Source organism: Aethalodelphis obliquidens, unplaced genomic scaffold, assembly GCF_003676395.1.
Source record: "Aethalodelphis obliquidens isolate GAN/ISIS:26980383/991018 unplaced genomic scaffold, ASM367639v1 scaffold1, whole genome shotgun sequence".
Lineage (NCBI taxonomy): Eukaryota > Metazoa > Chordata > Mammalia > Artiodactyla > Delphinidae > Aethalodelphis > Aethalodelphis obliquidens.
The window spans coordinates 103,323,334-103,347,496 of NW_020837945.1; the positions used below are offsets into that span (position 1 = coordinate 103,323,334).

Sequence of the window (24,163 nt, forward strand, 5' to 3'; positions counted from 1 at the left end):
TAGGGGGCTTCATATTGTGAGGGCTAGATAAGGCAAGTATGGGTGCGATGATGAATATAGCGGTGGAGGATGTGGCTGGTCGTAGGGGTTCTTTAGTGAATAGTTTGATTGCATCAGCGAAGGGTTGTAGCAGGCCATGTGGGCCTACGATGTTTGGTCCTTTTCGAACTGTATGTAGCCTAGGATTTTACGATCTACTAGTGTTAGAAATGCTACAGCTAGAAGGATAGGGAGAATGAGTGTTAGGATGTTATTTATAAACATTTTGTTGGGGAGAGGATTTGAACCTCTGGGTGTAAAAGCTTAAGTTTTATGCAATTGCCGTACTCTGCCACCTCAACAAAGCCCTGGTCTTGGGCAGAGTATATTTGCGCTAGTTTATTGAGATTAGATCATTAATTGTTTGAAGGTGCTTTTCTGAAGTTGGCCTTATTTCTCTTGTCCTTTCGTACTGGGAGAAATGCGTAATAGATAGAAACCGACCTGGATTGCTCCGGTCTGAACTCAGATCACGTAGGACTTTAATCACTGAACAAACGAACCTTTAATAGCGGCTGCACCATTAGGATGTCCTGGTCCAACATCGAGGTCGTAAACCCTATTGTCGATATGGACTCTAGAATAGGATTGCGCTGTTATCCCTAGGGTAACTTGTTCCGTTGATCAAAATTTTGGATCAATAAGTGATACTATGCTTTGGCTAGTAGGCCTAGGCTTTAATCACTCGGAGGTTTTTTTGTACTCCGAGGTCACCCCAACCGAAATTGTCAGCCCATATAAAACTTTGTTATCCCTTGGCGGTTTTATTTTGTGATTTTTGGGTTGATTAATTGAAGCTCTATAGGGTCTTCTCGTCCTATTTTATTATCCCCGCCTCTTCACGGGGAGGTCAATTTCACTGATTAAAAGTAAGAGACAGTAAAACCCTCGTGTGGCCATTCATACAAGTCCTTATTTAGAGAACAAGTGATTATGCTACCTTTGCACGGTCAGGATACCGCGGCCATTTAACGATTGTCACTGGGCAGGCAGAGCCTCTAATACTGGTTATGCTAGAGGTGATGTTTTTGGTAAACAGGCAGGGTTTGTGTTTGCCGAGTTCCTTTTACTTTTTTAAATCTTTCCTTAATGCACGCCTGTGTTGGGTTAACAGTGTATTTAATAAATAATTTAGTGTTGGTTTATATTTATTAACTGTTAATTATCAGTATATTATCAGTTACTGATGTAAGCTTGTGCGAAGAGAAAAATTTCTTGTTACTCATGTTAACAGTGTTACTTCTATAATTGAATAGATTAGTCCAATAATCAGGCTAGGAGTTAATTTATTTATTGTTGAAATTAAAACGTAGTTTTGTTGTTGAGCTTCAACGCTTTCTTAATTGGTGGCTGCTTTTAGGCCAACTATGGTTTAGGTTTATATTACTCTCTAGTAAAGGTTGTATCCATTTCTAAAAAGCTGTACCTTTTTAGACTAACAATATACGTTAAAATTTGATGTGGGGCTTCCCTGGTGGCGCAGTGGTTGAGAGTCCGCCTGCCGATGCAGGGGACACGGGTTCGTGCCCCGGTCCGGGAAGATCCCACGTGCCGCGGAGCGGCTGGGCCCGTGAGCCATGGCCGCTGAGCCTGTGCGTCCGAAGCCTGTGCTCCGCAACGGGAGAGGCCACAACAGTGAGAGGCCCGCGTACAGCAAAAAAAAAAAAAACAACTTGATGTGGTTTTTAGTATTGTTTAATGTTGAACTGAAATTCCTTTCTTGGACAACCAGCTATCACCAGGCTCGTTAGGCTTTTCACCTCTACTTATAAGTCTTCTCACTATTTTGCCACATAGATGAGTTTGTTCTAGTTACTGCTTGTAAGTAGCTCGTCTGGTTTCGGGTAATTTAGCTTAAGGTCTCTTTGCTAAGTTATTACTAGTTAAGTCATTATGCAAAAGGTACAAGGGGTAAGCTTTGCTTTTTTTTACTTTTAATAATTCTTTCATCTTTCCCTTATGGTACTTTCTCTATAGCGCCATTGATGACTAAATTTCTATCTCCTATACTTTAGATGTATGGTAAATGTTTTATTTGATTAGTTTATGGTCGTAGCAGTGGAGAGGGTATGGGCTAGGTATAGTTCAAGATATACGGGTTGTGGAATCTTCTAGGTGTAAACTAGATGCTTTGTTTAAGCTATATCTTGTTTTATCCAAGCACACTTTCCAGTATGCTTACCTTGTTACGACTTGTCTCCTCTCGTATAGTTGCTTAGCATGGGTTAGTGAACTGGGGCTTTGCTATGATACTTGAGGAGGGTGATGGGTGGTGTGTGTGTGCTTCATGGCCTTATTCAATTAAGCACTCTACTCTTAATTTACTACTAAATCCTCCTTTGGTTTTTAGATTTCATAAAAACTTTCGTGTGGATATAAGGGGTGTTCTTAATATAGAAAATGTAGCCCATTTCTTCCCATCCCATAGGTTACACCTTGACCTAACGTTTTTATGTATGGTAGTTATGCTTACTTTCGCTCCCTTTTAGGGTTTGCTGAAGATGGCGGTATATAGACTGAAGTAGCAAGGGTTGGTGAGGTTAATCGGGGTTTATCGGTTACAGAACAGGCTCCTCTAGAGGGATACGAAGCACCACCAAGTCCTTTGAGTTTTAGGCTGTTGCCAGTAATACTCTGGCGAATAGTCTTGTTTTGGGACTATTTAAGTTTACGACTAAGCATAGTGGGGTGTCTAATCCCCATTTGGGTCTCAGTTGTCATGTATTCAGATTGTACTAAAGTCACTTTCGTGGTTTGGCTTAGTTTTAATTATGGCTTTTTACAGCTTAATTAGGATTTGACTTTATTTTGTGTGATTCCTTAACACTCTTTACGCTGGGTCTCTATTAATTTGGGTCAATCGTATGACCGCGGTGGCTGGCACGAAGTTTACCAACTAGCTAACATAACTTAGTCAAACTTTCGTTCATGGCTTAATTTTTATCACTGCTGTGTCCCGTGGGGGTGTGGCTAAGCAAGGTGTCGTGAGCTGCTAGTGCAGTGTGCTTGCTACCCGCTCCTTGTGATCTTTATGATTTGGAGGGCATTCTCACCGGGTGTGGATGCTTGCATGTGTAAGTCTGTTAAGAATTAATAGAAAGGCTGGGACCAAACCTTTATGTTGATGGGGCTGGCGAGCCCATCTAGACATTTTCAGTGTCTTGCTTTATGAAAAATTTAAGCTACATTAACCTATGGGGTGTAAAAGATGTTCGTATAATTTCATTATGGGGCTTGTGTCAGATTTAGTATTGATTTACGAAAAAAAAGATTCGTGGATCTAGGGACGAAGCTGTCTAGGGGGGTGGTGAATATCTAAGCAGACGGTCAGTTTTGTAGGGGGTAAGGGGGGTTTGGACCCCTATGAGATACAGTTTTTTGAGCCCGGGGGGAATAGTGGAGTACTATGTCCTGTGACCATTAATTTAACTGCACACGTTGGTTGTGCTACTCAAGTCAAAAATACATACAAGTCCAGCTACAATTTGCTTGACTGTGACGAGACCTTTTAAGGTCATAGCTGAGTCTGTGCAGGCCCCCCCCCCACACACACCAAAAATAAAAAATACCAAATGTATGGAATCTCAGTTATGTGTGAGCATGGGCTGATTAGTCATTAATCCATCGAGATGTCTTATTTAAGGGGAACGAGTGGGCGATTTTAAGTTAAAATGGTCCTGAAGTAAGAACCAGATGTCTTATAAAGATCACCGTTAGCTACCCCCACGAGGTATGGGCCCGGTGCGAGAAGAGGGATCCCTGCCGAGCGGGTTGCTGGTTTCACGCGGCATGGTGATTAAGCTCGTGATCTAATGGAGCGGCCATAGTGTTAGTGGATATCAATTTATTTAATGACATGTACTATGTACGATCAATAATATGTAATATGTAAAATTAATAAAATTTAATACGAGCTTTAACTGACCGTATGGAAAATAAATGAATGCACAGTAATACATAGCATGTACACGTAAATATTTACAGGAAGACGCTGTTACTGGTATGTGGACATACATATGCATGTAATATGAACAACAGAAATGTCTTAAAATAAAGTACTTTCAATACTGACATAGTACCGTAGTGTTGTGGTTATTCTACAATAAACTTTTTCAAGGAATAGTTTATGTAGAATTCCAGCTTTGGGTGTTGGTGGTGAGGTTTAATACCTCTTCCTTGAGTCTTAGGGAGGGATGAATTTCTCCTTTTCCGGTTTACAAGACCAGGGTATTTTGTTATACTACAAAGACTCTTCATTTTAGGAGTTTGTTTTCGATAAGGCTAGTTACTGGTATTAATACTAGGATTAGGAGAAAGTATAGGATGGATGCTAACTGACCTACAATAATGCATGGGTGTTCTACGGGTTGGCCTCCAATTCATGTTAAGGTTAGGAGGTCTGCAACTAGTACTCAGAATAAGAGTTGGCTAAAGGGTCGGAATATTATGCTTCGTTGTTTAGATGTTTGGAGTATTGGGATGAATATTAGGATGAGGATGGAGAGTAGTAGTGCTAATACTCCTCCTAGTTTATTAGGGATTGATCGTAGAATTGCGTATGCAAATAGAAAGTATCACTCTGGTTTAATGTGTGCTGGGGTGCTGAGTGGGTTTGCTGGGGTGTAGTTGTCAGGGTCACCTAGTAGGTCGGGTGTGAACAGGGTTACTGCGAGTAGGGTTAAGATTAGTAGTAAAGCACCTAGAATGTCTTTGATTGTGTAGTAGGGATGGAATGGGATTTTGTCTATATTGGATGGAATTCCTGTGGGATTATTAGATCCCGTTTCGCGAAGGAATAGTAGGTGGACGGCTGCTAGTGCTGTAATGATAAATGGAAAGATAAAGTGGAAGGCGAAGAAGCGTGTTAGTGTTGCTTTGTCTACGGAAAACCCACCTCAAGTTCATTCTACTAAAGTAGTCCCGATATAGGGGATTGCTGATAGGAGGTTAGTAATAACGGTTGCGCCTCAGAATGATAATTGTCCTCAAGGTAGGACGTAACCTATGAATGCGGTAACTATAACTGTGAATAATAATAGTACACCAATATTTCATGTTTCTTGGAAGGCGTGGGAGCCACGTCCAATGTGAGCATAAAGGCAGATGAAGAATATAGAGGCTCCGCCTGCATGTAGGTAGCGAATGATTCAGCCGTAATTAACGTCTCGGCAGATGTGTGTGACGGATGAGAAGGCAGTTGAGGTGTCTGGTGTGTAGTGTATTGCTAGGAATAGGCCTGTTAAGATTTGTATGATTAGGCAGAGACCGAGTAGGGAGCCAGAATTTCATCATGAAGAGCTATTTGATGGGGTGGGGAGATCAATAAATGTATCACTGAGGATTTTGATTAGTGGGTGTGTTTTTCGAATGTTGGTCATTGGTCATGGTTGAAGTCCATGTGAGAATAATGATGACATACATTGTTTTTATTATAAGCATTACTTTTGTAATTAGTCTTGTGGGGGTTTCTTCAAAGCCTTCGCCTATTTATGGGGGTTTAGGGTTGATTGTGGGTGGTGCCGTAGGGTGTGGGATTGTTTTCAGTTTTGGTGGTTCATTTTTGGGGTTAATAGTATTTTTGATTTATTTGGGAGGAATGTTGTATTTGGTTATATGACAGCTATGGCCACTGAGCAATATCCTGAGGTTTGGGTTTCTAATAAAGTTGTGTTAGGGGGATTTCTTTTAGGTTTAATGATGGAGTTTTTAGTGGTGGTGTACGTTTTAGAGAGTGAGAAGGTGGATATTGTATTTGAACTTAATGGGTTGGGGGATTGGGTTATTTATGATACGGGGGATTTCGGATTTTTTAGTGAGGAGGCTATAGGAATTGCTGCTTTATATAGTTATGGTACCTGATGGGTTATTGTCACAGGTTGGTCATTGTTTATTGGTGTTGTAGTTATTATGGAGATTACGCGGGGTAATTAAATAAGATTATGCTAAGGGTAACAGTGATGAGAAAAGACAGGAAGTAGAGTTTGATAAGGCCTTTTTGGTTTGGGGTTAGTGTGGAAGCCTTTAGTTGAGTGGAGGCTGTAGTTTTTGGTAGGATGGTTTCTATTCAGGTTAGGTCTAGTAAGGAAGTTGCTAGTTTTTGGCTTATTATTAGGTTTGGGTGAGGGGGTAGGCGATGTATAATTGTGGGGAAATATCCTAATAAAGTGGAAAATTTAGTGGAGTTTGATGGATATAGGTATTTTAAGTTTTGTGCATAGGTGTTAATTTCGAATGCGAGAATAAAGCCTAAGGTTGTTACTGCGAGAGCTGTTAGTTTTAGGTGTAAGGGTATAGTTATTAAGGGGGTGGTTATTGGAGGGATATTGTTGGAGAGGATAAATCCGGCGAAGATACTTCCAATTAAAAGCGTTTGATAGGGTTAATTAATATAGGGTTATTTTCATTAATGTTTATGAGAGGAGGGAAGCGAGGTTGTCCTAGTAGAGAAGATAATGCGAGTGCTGTAAATAGCTGTGAGGGAGGTAGCAGTTAAGGTTAGTAATAGGGCTCAGGCGTTGGTATAAGACGAAGTGGCGGCTTCGATGATAGGGTCCTTAGAGTAGAACACTGTGAGGAATGGTATTCCTGTAAGTGCGATGATAAGGGCGGTTGTGGTGAAGGGAAGAGTTTTGTATAGTCCTCCTATTTTTTGAATGTCTTGTTCGTTGTTTAGGTTATGAATGATGGAGCCGGAACATAAGAATAATATGGCTTTGAAGAAGGCGTGTGTGCAAATGTGTAGGAATGCTAGGTGAGGTTGGTTAAGACCGATTGTTACTATTATTAGGCCAAGTTGGCTGGAGGTGGAGAAAGCAATAATTTTTTTGATATCATTTTGGGTGAGAGCGCAAATGGCTGTGAACAAAGTGACGAGGGCACCTAGAGAAAGGGTTACTGTTTGAATGAGTTTGTTATTTTCTATTAAAGGGTAGAAACGGATAAGTAGGAAAATCCCTGCTACGACTATTGTGCTTGAGTGGAGTAAGGCTGAGACTGAGGTGGGACCTTCTATTGCTGAAGGGAGTCAGGGGTGTAGTCCAAATTGGGCTGATTTTCCAGCTGCAGCTAGTACAAGTCCTATGAGGGGAAGATTTGAGGAGTTTTGGTTGAGTATGAAAATTTGTTGTAAGTCTCATGCGTTTATGTTAAATAAGAATCATGCTATTGACATGAGGAATCCAATATCTCCGATGCGATTATATAAGATTGCTTGGAGGGCAGCTGTATTAGCGTCTGTCTGTCCGAATCATCAGCCAATTAGCAAGAAGGATATAATACCTACTCCTTCTCACCCAGTGAATAGTTGGAAAAGATTATTAGCTGTGACGAGGATGAGTATGGTGATGAGGAAAATAAGTAGGTATTTGAAGAATTGGTTGATGTGAGGGTCAGGGTGTATACATTATATTGAGAATTCCATGATAGATCATGTAATAAATAGTGCTACAGGTATGAATATGAGTGAGAAGTAGTCTATTTTGAAGCTAAGTGATAGTTTAAAGGTTGGATAGTAATTCAGTGTCAGTTTGAAATGAGTGCTTCTTGGTTTGTGTGAAGAAATATTATTGGGATCAGGCTAGTGATGAAGGCAGAAAGGGTAATATTTTTTACATAGTGTTGGTACTTGTCGCTTTTGTAGAGGTTTGTGTTAGATATTACGACGGGGGCAGTTAATATTAGTAATGTGAGTGAAGCAGAGGAAGTAAATAGGTTTATTACTTTTATTTGGAGTTGCACAAATTTTTTGGTGCCAAAGACCAATGGATAACTGTTATCCTTTAAAAGTTTGAAAAAGCCACACTGTTAGATGTGGGGGCATGAGTTAGCAGTTCTTGCAGTACTTTTTCAGTAAGTAAGAAGTTTTGATCTTCTATTACTAGCTTCACAAACTAGTGTTCTTTTTAAACTATACTTACAATAAAGGGGGCCTAAGATGATTTTGGGACTTAATGATAAGAGTAGTAAGGGAATGATGTGTAAGGCTATTAAGGCGTGTTCTCATGTGAAAGAGGGGGTGAGGTTGTTAATATGGTGAGTATGTTTGCCACCTTGTGTCGTGATTAACATGTATAGGGAGTAAAGGGCTGTGATTACAATATTTGTTCCTATTAGGATAATAGTGAGGTTTGATCACGAGAAAGCTGATATAACTACAAGTAGTTCTCCGATCAGGTGGATGGTGGAGGGTAGAGTGAGGTTTGTTAGGCTTGCTAGTAGTCATCAGGTCGTTATTAGTGGGAGAAGGATTTGTAGGCCTCGTGCTAGGATTATGGTTCGGCTGTGGATTCGTTTATAGTTCGAGTTTGCTAGACAGAAAAGTATAGAGGATGTAAGGCCATGGGCGACTATTAGAGCGGTAGCTCCTATGTAGCTTCAAGGGGGTTGGATGAGGATAGCTGCGATAACGAGTGTTATGTGGCTGATTGAGTATGCGATGAGTGATTTTAGGTCTGTTTGATGTAAACAGATGGAGCTGGTTATGATTATTCCTCATAAGGATAGCATGAGGAAGGGGTAAGCTATATGTTCTGTTGGAAGGTTAAGAATTGATGTAATTCGTAGCATGCCGTAGCCTCCGAGTTTTAGTAATACAGCTGCAAGGACTATTGAACCTGCGATGGGGGCCTCTACGTGTGCTTTGGGTAATCAAAGGTGTAGACCGTAAAGGGGTATTTTTACTAGAAAAGCTATTATGCAGGCTAGTCATATGAGGATATTAGATCAGGAAGTGGGTAGTGGTTGGGCTCAGTGTTGTAATAATAGAAAGTTTAGAGATGCTGATGTGTTTTGTAAGTATGTTAGTGCTACTAGCAAGGGGAGTGATCCTATGAGTGTGCAGAATAGGAAGTAGAGTCCTGCATTGAGTCGTTCTGTTTGGTTACCTCAGCGGGTGATAATGATGAGAGTGGGGATTAGTGTAGCTTCAAATATGATGTAGAATAGGATTAGTTCCGTGGCGGTGAATGTTATAATTAGAAGAGTTTGTAATATAATTAGTATCGTAATGTAAAGTTTTTTTCGGACGAGTGGTTCTTTGACAAGGTGGGACTGGCTTGCTATTAGTATTAAGGGGAGGAGTCATATTGTCAGGATTAAGAGTGGTGTAGAAAGGGGGGTCAGAGAAGAATATCAGAGAGTAATTGAGACTGTTGTCGTTGAATTGATTAAGTAGGAGTAGGCTGGTAAAGCTGATGAGTAAACTGTGGGTTGTGGTATTAATTCAGATAGAGCTGTGTTTTGATAATCAAGTTAGGGGTATCAGTATGATGGTAGGAATAATAAATTTTACCACTGGAGGAGGTTAAGGTTTTGTACGTAGTCAGTGCCGTATGTGTTGGAGATTATGACTAATAGGGCTAGTCCGATAGCTGCTTCACAGGCTGCAAATACTAGGAGGATAATTGGTATCATGCTGGCTAGGGGGAAGTGTGAGTTTAGGACTGTGAGGGCTGCTAGAATGAACAGTGATAGTATTATGCCTTCTAAGCAGAGTAATGCAGATATTAGGTGGGATCGGTATATTAATAAACCCATGAGGGATATGGTGAAGGCTATTAGGATATTTATATGGATTAGAGACACTTGGTATTTGTGAGTTTGGATCACAGTCTAGTGGGTCGACATCACTTGTTTTATTTTAAACTAAGTACCATATTTATCTCATTCTAAGCCCTTTTGGGTTCATTCGTAGGCTAGGCTAGCTGCTAGTAGGGAGATTAAGAATAGGGTCATAGTGAGTATTATTTTTAGGTTATTTGTTTGGGTTGCTCAGGGTAGGGGGAGTAGGAGGCGATTTCTAGGTCAAAGAGGAGGAAAGTAATTGCTACTAGGAAGAACTTTATGGAGAAGGGTAGGCGAGCGGACCCTATTGGGTCGAAACCACATTCGTAGGGACTTGTTTTTTCCGCGTATACGTTTAGCTGAGGGAGTCAGAAAGTGATAAATACGAGTAGTAAGGCTAGAGTTGTATTTGTTAATAGTGTTAGTAGGAGATTTATTGTTCTTTTTCGGGGTGCACCGAAACTAACTGATTGGAAGTCAGCTGTACTTGTTAATACTAAAAGGACTATGAACCTCATCAACAGATAGATACATAGAGAAATAGCCATACAACGTCTACGAAATGTCAGTATCGAGCAGCGGCTTCGAAGCCAAAGTGGTGGCTTGATGTAAAGTGGAATTTTATTTGGCGTATAAAGCAAACAATGAGGAAGGTGGATCTGATGATAACGTGTAGTCCATGGAAGCCTGTGGCCACAAAGAAAGTGGATCCGTAGATGCCGTCTGAGATTGTGAACGGGGCTTCCTAGTATTCTGATGCTTGGAGTAGGGTAAAATAAAGGCCGAGCATGACTGTGATGAAAGGAGCTTGAAGTATGTGTTTGCGGTTTCCTTCTATGAGACTGTGATGGGCTCAGGTGATAGATATGCCAGAGGCTACTAATACAGAGGTATTGAGAAGTGGGACTTCTAGGGGATTTAGGGGGTGGATGCCTGTTGGTGGTCAGCATCCACCTAGTTCAGGAGTGGGGGCAAGGCTTGAGTGGTAAAAGGCTCAGAAGAAGCCTGTAAAAAATAGGACTTCTGATAGGATAAATAAGATTCTTCCATATCGAAGTCCTTTTTGGACGGTTGGTGTGTGGTGGCCTTGGAAAGTGCTTTCTCGGATAATATCTCGTCACCATTGGTATACTGTTAGAATGTTTGTTAGTAAACTTAAAACTAGTAGGATTATTGAGTTGAAGTGGAATCATATGATTAGGCCTGATGTTATAAGAAGTGCTGAGACAGCTCCTGTAAGAGGTCAAGGACTGGGATTTACTATATGATATGAATGGGTTTGGTGGGTCATTATATATTGTCATGCAAGTATAAGCTTACTAGTAGAGTGAATACGTAGGCTTGAATTAAGGCGACAGCGAATTCGAGGATGGTTAATAGAGTGAGGATAGTGAATGTGATGAGGGCTGTGAATAGGCTGGTACTTATTAGTGTGAGAGTTGTACTTCCAATTAGATGTAATAACAAGTGGCCTGCTGTAATGTTGGCAGTTAGTCGTACAGCTAGTGCTACTGGTTGAATAAGTAGGCTAATAGTTTCGATAATTACTAATATGGGAATGAGGAAAGTGGGTGTGCCTTGTGGTAGAAGGTGGGCTAAGGATATTTTTGCCTTATTACGGAAGCCCGTAATGACAGTACCGGCTTATAGAGGAATAGCTATTCCTAAATTTATTGAGAGTTGGGTGGTAGGTGTAAATGAGTGGGGTAATATTCCAAGAAGATTTGTAGAGGCAATAAATAGGAGAAGTGAGATGAGTATTAGAGATCAGGTTTGTCCCTTGGGGTTATGTGTATTTATTAGTTGTTTTGATGTAAGTTTGGTTAATCATTGTTGGATGGAAACTGTGCGATTGTTAATTAGTCGATTTGGTGTTGGGAATAGTATAGTAGGGAATATAATGATTAGAGTGGTGATACGAATACCAGGGTAGTGGTGGTGATAGGAATATCTTCCTGGCAGAATAGCCAGGAAGGGAGAAATGCTATGGGGTGTGTGTGTGATAGTAGAGTGGGGAGATGGTTTCCACAAAATGGTATGTATAAAAATGAGCTCTGGGGGTAGTGATAAACAGCAAAGTCAAGAGAAAATGGTAATATATTAAAATTCTTTTCTTGAGGGGCCATCAAGAATGTACTTTTAGAGATTATTGTGAAGTGTCTTTTATGCTTTCAGATATTACTTTTGATGTTAATAGTGGAAATTAAAACTATCCTGCTTGCATATAGCTTTCTTGCCTAAGTGCTTTCACGTACCTTATTTATTTGAATGTTACGACATCATTCTAAGGCGTGCAGGCTGATTTCATATGATTCCATTTTGGCATCATTAGTGGAAATAATTAAGCTTTGGCGTGAGATGGGCAGGAGTTTCAAATCTTAGCTCCTTATTTACTAGTTGTATGACCCTGGCCTTGGCAAGCTATTAGCCCTCTGAAACTCAGCTTCCTCATTTGCTCACTAAATCTGGCTCTTTCGCATAACTACCTGAGAGGATGCTTCAGAGGACACAATGAGATAACCTCTGTAAAATGTTGGCCATAAGGAACACTCAATAAGTGCTATTTCCCTTTGTGTGCGACTTCAAATCCACATCTGCCCTTTCACATGTGAACTGCCGTTAGACTGTATAGTTAGGTTTTTTGTTTTCTGTGTGCTGGCTCTGACGCTAGAATTGAGACGAGTAAACAATAAGCAAATGATCACTATAAATGCTTAATGGCACTGTGAGTGTAATATAAAACCACAAGTCCATTGAATGTGATGAATCAGACTTCTATTAGTACAGATGACCTCCCTGAATCCACACTGACCAGAGTCCTTCAAGATTACTGCTATTACATGGAGTCGCATGTTAAGGAGTAGAACCTCACCAGTTAAAATTTTGTAGGGCATGCGCACTGACGTTCTGTCAGCACGCTGATAATTTTTTTATTAATGACCGCCTCAGGCTTAGGGCACCCTCTCCTAACATTCTGCCATCTGGGAGAGCCTTTCTGTCTTTGGCGTCATGTACCCTAGTTTACTCACAGGGGAAGGACGGTAGGAAAAGGGATGGTTATCAGATTCTGCTTTGCAGTATGGCTGGGATTCTTAGTAACAGCTGATGCTAATCTAGCCCCTCTTTGTGCCAACCTGGAGCTGATTTTCTCCTGGATTTCTGGGCCCCTCCTCTTTCCCTTTCCTCCTTTATCTCTGCTCAGCATCCTTTTACAGTCTACTTTGCAGAAGTTTCTTCCTCCACTGGTTTCCCAGCATCCTATACTTGGTCCCCTTTCTTGTCTTCTTCTGTACTTGCCTAGGATGGTCCCAGCCACATCCCCACCTGCAGCCCAACCCGCCGGTATCCTTCTGTCTGCCAAATCAGCATTTGCAGCTCGCATATCCAACCTATCAGGACTCTGCACTCTGTTTTCCTACAGAGACCTCAGAAATTTATTTTAAACATTTAAAAATTAATTTTAAAATGTCTTTGCTTTACCCTTGCTCCCTATTGATTTAGCCTGAATCAGAGAATGGCAACATTAATCCAAATTCAGAGACCTAAGAGTCAACATTGACACCTCCCTCTGTGCCCAGAGCTAATTACCCAGCAAGTCTTGTTAATTCTATCACTTCACTATCTCTGAAATTCCCCCTTTCCCCTTGGCACTCTCTGATTAGGAGAAGAAGAACATAGTGGCTAAAAGCATCAGTTTGGGGTCCGATTCCTAGGGTTTCTACTTAATAGCTGTGTGGTTATGAGTAAGGACCTTAGCCTTCTTGAGCCTTGGTTTCTTCATCTGTAAAATACGGATAACATCTGATTCGTTGCTTAAACGAGTAAGTGTTTGGTATGTAGGCCACGAGGAGCCCTCCACATAGTTATGTTTTAATCAGTTTCTCATCTCAGTTACACCAGTGCTTTGACTTGGGTGCACATAAGATTCACCTGGAGGGCTTGCTGAACCCTACATTGCTAGGCCCTATTCCAGAAAATCTGCATTCCTAACAAGTTCCCAGGTGATGCTGACACCGCTGCTCCTAGGCCCACACCTTGACTAAAGAAAGGCCTCTTGGCCTGCAACCTTCCCACTCCCAGGCCCACCTCCACCCCATACACAGCCATCATTTTAAAACATTATCTAATCTTTACATAAAAATTGCTTGAACTTCCTAGCAATTGCTAAGCACTTTTTCTGTGGTCAGACATACTTCTAAGTAAGTGCTTGACATGAATGAACTTATTTAAAGCTGAGAACAGCTTGTGAGATACATATCTCCATTCTACAGATGAGGAAACCGAAGCACAGAGAACTTAAGGAACCTGTCTAAGGTGACACAGGTAGTAATTTTCAGAGACAGAATTTTTTTTTTTTTTTTTTTTTTGCGGTATGCGGGCCCCTCACTGCTGTGGCCTCTCCTGTTGTGGAGCACAGGCTCCGGACGCACAGGCTCAGTGGCCAAGGCTCACGGGCCCAGCTGCTCCGCGGCATGTGGGATCTTCCTGGACCGGGGCACGAACCCGTGTCCCCTGCATCGGCAGGCAGACTCTCAACCACTGCGCCACCAGGGAAGCCCTCAGAGACAGAGTTTGATACCAGACTCCAGAATCTTAAACATTATAATCACTGCCTTTCTGCCCTGTCATTTCCTCATCTTAACATCCTCCAAAAAACAAGTCTATGGGATTTAAATCCATCCCTTTGCATGGCCTATGTGACTCCCAGGTGTCCTTTTTTTTTTTTTTTTACATCTTTATTGGCGTATAATTGCTTTACAATGGTGTGTTAGTTTCTGCTTTATAACAAAGTGAATCAGTTATACATATACATATGTTCCCATATCTCTTCCCTCTTGCGTCTCCCTCCCTCCAACCCTCCCTATCCCACCCCTCCAGGCGGTCACAAAGCACTGAGCTGATATCCCTGTGCTATGCGGCTGCTTCCCACTAGCTATCTACCTTACGTTTGGTAGTGTATATATGTCCATGCCTCTCTCTTGCTTTGTCACAGCTTACCCTTCCCCCTCCCCATATCCTCAGGTCCATTCTCTAGTAGGTCTGTGTCTTTATTCCTGTCTTACCCCTAGGTTCTTCATGACATTTTTTTTCCCTTAAATTCTATATATATATGTTGGCATATGGTATTTGTCTTTCTCTCTCTTACGTCACTCTGTATGACAGACTCTAGGTCTATCCACCTCATTACATATAGCTCAATTTCGTTTCTTTTTATGGCTGAGTAATATTCCACTGTATATATGTGCCACATCTCCTTTATCCATTCATCCGATGATGGACACTTAGGTTGCTTCCATCTCCTGGCTATTGTAAATAGAACTGCAATGAACATTTTGGTACATGACTCTTTTTGAATTATGGTTTTCTCAGGGTATATGCCCAGTAGTGGGATTGCTGGGTCATATGGTAGTTCTATTTGTAGTTTTTTAAGGAACCTCCATACTGTTCTCCATAGTGGCTGTACCAATTCACATTCCCACCAGCAGTGCAAGACTGTTCCCTTTTCTCCACACCCTCTTCAGCATTTATTGTTTCTAGATTTTTTGATGATGGCCATTCTGACTGGTGTGAGATGATACCTCATTGTAGTTTTGATTTGCATTTCTCTAATGATTAATGATGTTGAGCATTCTTTCATGTGTTTGTTGGCAGTCTGTATATGTATATCTTCTTTGGAGAAATGTCTATTTAGGTCTTCTGCCCATTTTTGGATTGGGTTGTTTGTTTTATTATTGAGCTGCATGAGCTGCTTATAAATTTTGGTAATTAATCCTTTGTCAGTTGCTTCATTTGCAAATATTTTCTCCCATTCTGAGGGTTGTCTTTTGGTCTTGTTTATGGTTTCCATTGCTGTGCAAAAGCTCTGAAGTTTCATTAGGTCCCATTTGTTTATTTTTGTTTTTATTTCCATTTCTCTAGGAGGTGGGTCAAAAAGGATCTTGCTGTGATTTATGTCATAGAGTGTTCTGCCTATGTTTTCCTCTAAGAGTTTATAGTTTCTGGCCTTACATTTAGGTCTTTAATCCATTTTGAGCTTATTTTTGTGTATGGTGTTAGGGAGTGTTCTAATCTCATACTTTTAAATGTACCTGTCCAGTTTTCCCAGCACCACTTATTGAAGAGGTTGTCCTTTCTCCACTGTACATTCCTGACTCCTTTATCAAAAATAAGGTGACCATATGTGTGTGGGTTTATCTCTGGGCTTTCTATCCTGTTCCATTGAGCTATCTTTCTTTTTTTGTGCCAGTACCATACTGTCTTGATTACTGTAGCTTTGTAGTACAGTCTGAAGTCAGGGAGCCTGGTTCCTCCAGCTCCGTTTTTCGTTCTCAAGACTGCTTTGGCTATTCGGGGTCTTTTGTGTTTCCATACAAATTGTGAAATTTTTTGTTCTAGTTCTGTGAAAAATGCCATTGGTAGTTTGATAGGGATTGCATTGAATCTGTAGATTGCTTTGGGTAATAGAGTCATTTTCACAATGTTGATTCTTCCAATCCAAGACCATGGTATATCTCTCCATCTATTTGTATCATCTTTAATTTCTTTCATCAGTGTCTTATAATTTTCTGCATACAGGTCTTTTGTCTCCTTAGGTAGGTTTATTCCTAGATACTTTATTCTTTTTGTTGCAATGGTAAATGGGAGTGTTTTCTTGATTTCACTTTCAGATTTTTCACCATTAGTGTATAGGAATGCCAGAGATTTCTGTGCATTAATTTTGTATCCTGCTACTTTACCAAATTCATTGATTAGCTCTAGTAGTTTTCTGGTAGCATCTTTAGGATTCTCTATGTATAGTATCATGTCATCTGCAAACAGTGACAGCTTTATTTCTTCTTTTCCGATTTGGATTCCTTTTATTTCCTTTTCTTCTCTGATTGCTGTGGCTAAAACTTCCAAAAGTATGTTGAATAAGAGTGGTGAGAGTGGGCAACCTTGTCTTGTTCCTGATCTTAGTGGAAATGCTTTCAGTTTTCCTTTTGCACCACTCACTAAGTTGTTCCCTGACCTCTAGACTGGTTGCAAACTTGTTTGTCAAGTATACTTTACCCCGCATGAAACACCTCCCTACCAACTCCTATTCATTCTTTATAAAGCTCAGCTAAGATAGTACCTTCTGTGAGAAGTCTTCCCAGCTCTTCCCCACCAACTGTGATTAAAAGCCCTTCTTTTGTGAAAGTTCCCCTAGCACTTAGCACTTAGCTCTCTTGAAGCTATTCCACACACACCTGCTTACTTGTTGGACCCTTCAACAAAGATGAAGTTTAGGGCAGGGCAGACTCTTGTCAGTGCACCTAGAAGGCAGTTAAATATCATCTGTTAATGAGTGAATGTAAATTACATTCAATGGGACTTTCAGGCTCTCTTCTCTTAATTCCTCAGTGAGTTCCTTCTTTGGGCTCCTTCAGGCTTGTGTGAAAACCAGTCTTGATGACATTTCTTTAAGAAAGATTTTATTTATGTTTATTGTTGAGTATTTCCCTTAAGGATAAACCATAATATGTCACAAATATCCATATACCTACTATGCAGCATTTGTTTGTTTTTAATTGAAATATAGATTAACAGTATTGTGTTAGTTTCAGGTATATAGCAAAGTGATTCAGTTATATATTTTTCAGATTAATTTCCATTATAGATTTATTACAAGATACTGAATATACTTCTCTGTGCTATACAGTAAATACTTGTTGCTTATCTATTTTTTTTTTTTTTTTGTGGTATGCGGGCCTCTCACTGTTGTGGCCTCTCCCGTTGCGGAGCACAGGCTCCGGACGCGCAGGCTCAGCAGCCATGGCCCACGGGCCCAGCCTCTCCACAGCACATGGGATCTTCCCGGACCACGGCACGAACCCGTGTCCCCTGCATTGGCAGGCAGACTCTCAACCACTGCGCTACCAGGGAAGCCCATCTATTTTATGTATAGTAGTTTGTTAGTCCCACACACGTAAATTGTCCCTCCCTCATCCCTTTTGGTAATCATAAGTTGGTTTTCTATGTCTGTGAGTATGTTCCTATTTTGTATATAGATTCATTTGTATTATTTTTTAGATTGCACATACAAGTGATATTATATTTGTCTTTCTCTGACTTACTTAATATGATATTCTCTAGGTCTATCTATGTTGCTCCGAATGACAATATTTCCTTCTTTTTTATGGCTAATATTGCATTTTGTATGTCTGTGTGTGTGTACACCACATCTGCTTAACCAATTGTCTGTTGCTGGGACTTGGGTTGTTTCCATGTCCTGGCTATTGTAAACAGTGCTGCTATGAACACTGAGGTGCATGTATCTTTTCAAATTAATTTGCCTTTTTTTCTGGATATATGCCCAGGAGTGGGATTGCTGGATCATATGGTAGCTCTATTTTAGATTTTTAAGGAACCTCCATACTGTTCTCCATAGTGGCTACACCAATTTACATTCTCACCAACAGTGTAGGAGGGTTCCCTTTTCTCCACCCCTTCCCAGCATTTTTTATTTGTAGACTTTTTAATGATGGCCATTCTGACTGGTGTGAGGTGATACCTCATTATAGTTTTGATTTGCACTTTTCTAATAATTAGCAACGTTGAGTATCTTTTCATGTGCCTATTGGTCATATGTATGATATGTATGTCTTGTTTGGAGAGGTGTCTGCTTAGGTCTTCTGCCCTTTTTTTTTTTTTTTTTTTTTTTGCGGTACACGGGCCTCTCACTGTTGTGGCCTCTCCCATTGCGGAGCACAGGCTCCGGACGCGCAGGCTCAGCAGCTAAGGCTAACGGGCCCAGCCACTCTGTGGCATGTGGGATCTTCCTGGAACAGGGCATGAACCCGTGTCCCCTGCATCGGCAGGCGGACTCTCAACCACTGCGCCACCAGGGAAGCCCTGCCCATTTTTTGATTGGTTTTTTTTTTTTGATATTGAGTTGTATGAGTTGTATTTTGGGTATTAAGCCCTTGTCAGTCACCATTTGCAAATAATTTCTCTCATTCAGTAGGTTGTCTTTTTGTTGATGCTGTGCAAAATCTTTGCTGTGCAAAAGCTTTTAAGATCGATTAGGTCCTACTTGTTAATTTTTCCTTTTATTTCTTTTGCCTAGGGAGACTGATCTAAGAAAATATTGCTACGATTTATGTCTGAGAATGTTTTGCCTGTGTTCTCTTCTAGGAGTTCTATGGTGTCAAGTCTTATATTTAGGTTTTCAAGACATTTTGAGTTTATCTTTGTGTATGGTGTGAGGGAGCGTAATAATTTCACTGATTTACACACAGCTGTCAAGCTTTCCCAACACCACTTGAAGAGACTTTCTCCCCATTGTATATTATTGACTTCTTTGTTGTAGATTAATTGACTATAGGTATGTGGGTTTATATCTGGGCTCTCTATTCTTTTCCACTGATCTATGTGTCTGTTTTTGTGCCAATACCATGCTGTTTTGATTAATGTAGATTTGTAGTATTGTCTAAAGTCTGGAGGGTTATGCCTCCAGCTTTGTTCTTTATCCTCAGGATTGCTTTGACAATTCTGGGTCTTCTGTGGTTCTACGTAAAATTTATGATTATTCTACTTCTGTGAAAAGTGTCATGGGCATTTTGATAGGGATGGCATTAAATCTGTAGATTGCTTTGGGTAGTCTGGCCATTTTAACAATATTAATTCTTCCAATCCAAGAGCATGGGATATCTTTCCATTTCTTTGAATCATCTTCAGTTTCCCTGATCAGTGTCTTATAGTGTTCAGTGTAGTATAGTTTTCACCTCCTTGGTTAAGTTTACTCCTAGTTATTTTATTTTTTTGGTGTGATTTTAAACAGAATTTTTTTTTTTACTTTCTCTTTCTGATATTTCATTGTTAAAGAAATGCAATGGGTCTCTGAATGTTAATCTTGTATCCTGCTACCTTGCTGAACTCATTTATTCTAACAGTTTCTGTGTGGAGTCTCTAGGGTTCTATATATAGATTATCATGTTATCTGCAAATAGTGACAGTTTTACCTCTTCCCTTCCAATTTGGATAACTTCTGTGTCTTTCTGTTCTCTGACTGATGTGGCTAAGACTTCCAATACTATGTTGAATAGACATGGTGAGAGGGGACATCCTTGTCTTGTTCCTAAATTTAGTGGGAAGGCTTTCAGCTCTTTACCACTGACTATTATGTTGGCAGTGGGTTTGTCATATATGGCTTTTATTATGTTGATACGTTTCTTCTGTACCCACTTTGGTGAGAGTTTTTTTTTATCATGAATGGATGTTGAATTTTGTCAAATACTTTCTTTGTGTCTACTGAAATGATCACGTGGATTTTGTCTTTTTGTTAATATGGTGTATCACAATGATTGATTTTACATATATTCAATCATCCTTTTGCCCCTGGGATGAATCCAGTTTGATCATGGTATACGATCCTTTTTGCGTACTGTTGAACTTGGATTGCTAATACTTTGATGAATATATATGCAAAAATCTTCAACAAAGACATTGGCCTATAATTTTCCCTTTTGTAGTCTCTGTCTGGTTTTGGTACCAGGGTGGTAGTAGCTTCATAGAATGAATTTGGGAGTGTTCCCACCTCTTCAATCTTTTGGAATAGTTTGAGAAGAATAGGTGTAAGTTCTTCTTCGTATGTTTGGTACAATTCCCCAGTGAGGTCCTCTGGTCCTGGACTTTTGTTTGCAGGGAGTTGTGTTTTTTTTTTTTTGGTTTATTTGTTTACAGATTCTATTTCACTTTTCATGACTGGTCTGTTCAAATTATGTTTCTCCTTGACTCAGTTTTGGCAGGCTGTATGTTTGTAGAAACTTGTCCATTTCTTCTTGGCTGTCCAATTTGTTGGCATATAACTGTTCATAGTATTCTCTCATGATATTTTTGTATTTCTGCAGTATCAATTGTTATTTCTCCTCTTCAGTTTCTTAACTTGTTTATTTTGGTCCTCTTTTCGTCTAGGTGAGCCTGACTAGAAGTTTGTTGATTTTATCTTTTCAAAAAACCAGCTTTTGCTAGATAGCTTCAAGATGGCGGAGGAGTAAGATGTGGAGATCACCTTCCTCTGACAAATATATCAAAAATACATCTACATGAGGAACAACTCCTACAGAACACCTACTGAATGCTGGTAGAACACCTGACTCCCCAAAAGGCAAGAAACTCCCCACGTACCTGGGTAGGGCAAAAGAAAAAAGAAAAAACAGACAAAAGAATAGGGACGGGACATGCACCTCTGGGAGGGAGCTGTGAAGGAGGAAAAGTTTCCACACACTAGAAAGCCCCTCCACTGGCAGAGATGGGGTGGGCAGGGGTGAAGTGTCAGAGCCACGGAGGAGAGAGCAGCAACAGGGGTGCAGAGAGCAAAGTGGAGAGATTCCTGCACAGAGGATCGGTGCTGACCAGCACTCACCAGCCCGAGAGGCTTGTCTGCTCACCCGCCAGGGCGGGCGGGGCTGGGAGCTGAGGCTCGGGCTTTGGAGGTCAGATCCCAGGGAGAGGACTGGAGTTGGCTGTGTGAACACAGCCTGAAGGGGACTAGTGTGCTACAGCTAGCTGGGAGGGAGTCTGGGAAAGAGTCTGGACCTGCCTAAGAGGCAAGAGACCATTGTTTCGGGGTGTGTGAGGAAAGGGATTCAGAGAACTGCCTAAACAAGCTCCAGAGACGGGCGCTAGCTGCGGCTATCAGCGCGGACCCCAGAGATGGGCATGAAACGCTAAGGCTGCTGCTGCAGCCACCAAGAAGCCTGTGTGTGAGCACAGGTCACTATCACACCTCCTCTCCCGGGAGCCTGTGCAGCCCGCCACTGCCAGGGTCCCGTGATCCAGGGACAACTTCCCCGGGAGAACACATGGCACGCCTCAGGCTGTTGCAACGTTACGCCGGCCTCTGCCACCACAGGCTCACCCCCCATTCCGTACCCCTCCCTGCCCCACGCCTGAGTGAGCCAGAGTACCCAAATCAGCGGCTCCTTTAACCCCGTCCTGTCTGAGCGAAGAACAGACGCCCTCCGGCGACCTACACACAGAGGAGGGGCCAAATCCAAAGCTGAACCCCAGGAGCTGTGCAAACAAAGAAGAGAAAGGGAAATTTCTCCCAGCAGCCTCAGGAGCACTGGATTAAATCTCCACAATCAACTTGATGTACCCTGTATCTGTGGAATACCTGAACAGACACTGAATTATCCCAAAATTGAGGTGGTGGACGTTGGGAGCAACTGTAGACTTGGGGTTTGCTTTCTGCATCTAATTTGTTTCTGGTTTTATGTTTATCATCTTAGTTTAGTATTTACAGCATATTATCACTGGTAGATTTGTTTATTGATTTGGTTGCTCTTTTCTTTTTAATATATATATATATTGTCCCTTTCTTTTTGTTGAGTGTGTTATGTGTATGCTTCTTTGTGTAATTTTGTCTGTACAGCTTTGCTTTTACCATTAGTCCTAGGGTTCTGTCTAACCGTTTTGGATTTTTTTTTTTTAGTATACTTTTCAGCACTTATTATCATTGGTGGATTTGTTTTTTGGTTTGGTTGTTCTAGTCTTTCTTTTTTTTAAAAATACTTTTTTCTTTTTAATAATTTTTTTTTTTAATAACTTTCTTTTCTTTTTTCTTTTTTTCTTTTTTTTCCCTCCCTTTTCTTCTGAGCCACGTGGCTGACACGGTCTTGGTGCTCCGGCTGGGTGTCAGGCCTGAGCCTCTGAGGTGGGAGAGCCAAGTTCAGGACATTGGTCCACAAGAGACCTCCCAGCTCCATGTAATATCAAACAGCGAAAGCTCTCCCAGAGATCTCTATCTCAACGCTAAGACCCAGTTCCACTCAACGACCAGCAAGCTACAGTGCTGGACACTCTATGCCAAACAACTAGCAAGACAGGAAAACAACCCCACCCATTAGCAGAGAGGCTGCCTAAAATTATAATAAGGTCACAGACACCCCAAAAGACACCACCAGATGCAGTCCTGCCCACCAGAAAGACAAGATTCAGCCTCATCCACCAGAACACAGGCACCAGTCATCTCCACCAGGAAGCCTATAAAACCCACTGAACCAACCTTACCCATAGAGGGAAGACACCAGAAACAACGGGAACAATGAACCTGCAGCCTGTGAAAAGGAGACCCCCAAACACAGTAAGTTAAGCAAAATGAGAAGACAGAAAAACACACAGCAGATGAAGAAGCAAGGTAAAAACCCACCAGACCAAACAAATGAAGAGAAAATAGGCAGTTTACCTGAAAAAGAATTCACGGTAATGATAGTAAAGATGCTCAAAATCTTGGAAACAGAATGGAGAAAATACAAGAAACGTTTAACAAGGACCTAGAGGAACTAAAGAGCACACAAACAATGATGAACAACACAATAAATGCAATTAAAAATTCTCTAGAAGGAATCAACAGCAGAATAACTGAGGCAGAAGAACGGATAAGTTACCTGTAAGATAAAATAGTGGAAATAACTACCACAGTGCAGAATAAAGTAAACAGAATGAAAAGAATTGAGGACAGCCTCAGAGATCTCTGGGACATTAATCACACCAACATTCGAATTATAGGGGTCCCAGAAGAAGAAAAGAAAAAGAAAGGGACTGAGAAAATATTTGAAGAGATTATAGTTGAAAACTTCCCTAATGTGGGAAAGGAAATAGTCAATCAGGTCCAGTAAGTGCAATGAGTCCCATACAGGATAAATTCAAGGAGAAACATGCCAAGACACATATTAATCAAACTATAATTAAATACGAAGAAAAAATATTAAAAGCAGCAAGGGAAAAACAAGAAATAACATACAAGGGAATCCCCATAAGGTTAACAGCTGATCTTTCAGCAGAAACTCTGCAAGCCAGAAAGGAGTGGCAGGACATATTTAAAATGATGAAAGGGAAAAACCTACAACCAGGATTACGCTACCCAGCAAGCATCTCGTTCAGATTCGATGGAGAAATTAAAAGCTTTACAGACAAGCAAAAGCTAAGGGAATTCAGCACCACCAACCAGCTTTACAACAAATGCTAAAGGAACTTCTCTAGGCAGGAAACACAAGAAAATGAAAAGACCTACAATAAGAATCCGAAAACAATTAAGAAAATGGTAATAGGAATATACATATCAATAACTACTTTAAATGTAAACAGATTAAATGCTCCAACCAAAAGACATAGACTGGCTGAATGGATATAAAAACAAGACCCACTTCAGACCTAGGGACACATACAGACTGAAAGGGAGGGGATGGAAAAAGATATTCCATGCAAATGGGAAACCAAAAGAAAGCAATTCTCATATCAGACAAAATAGACTTTAAAATAAAGACTATTACAAGAGACAAAGAAGGACACTACATAATGATCAAGGGATCAATCCAAGAAGAAGATATAACAATTGTAAATATATGCACCCAATGAAGGAGCACCTCAATACATAAGGCAAATGCTAACAGCCATAAAACGGGAAATCGACAGTAACACAATCATGGTAGGGGACTTTAACACCCCACTTTCACCAATGGACAGATCATCCAAAATGAAAATAAATAAGGACACACAAGCTTTAAATGATATATTAAACAAGATGGACTTAATTGAT

The 24,163-nt window shown here is 40.8% G+C and overlaps 1 protein-coding gene and 1 long non-coding RNA gene across 2 annotated transcripts in view; one reads left to right on the forward strand and one right to left on the reverse strand.

Annotated features, from left to right (window-relative positions):
• The window catches only part of PPM1L (protein phosphatase, Mg2+/Mn2+ dependent 1L), a 334,639-nt gene that overhangs the window by 35,581 nt on the left and 274,895 nt on the right, over window positions 1–24,163 (reverse strand). The gene's annotated exons all lie outside the window — the stretch shown is intronic.
• On the forward strand, window positions 1,940–23,529 carry LOC113623508 (uncharacterized). Its single transcript, XR_003433956.1, has 4 exons — window positions 1,940–3,865; window positions 6,358–6,364; window positions 8,507–8,515; window positions 23,520–23,529. It is a non-coding gene; the product is annotated as an uncharacterized LOC113623508 (long non-coding RNA).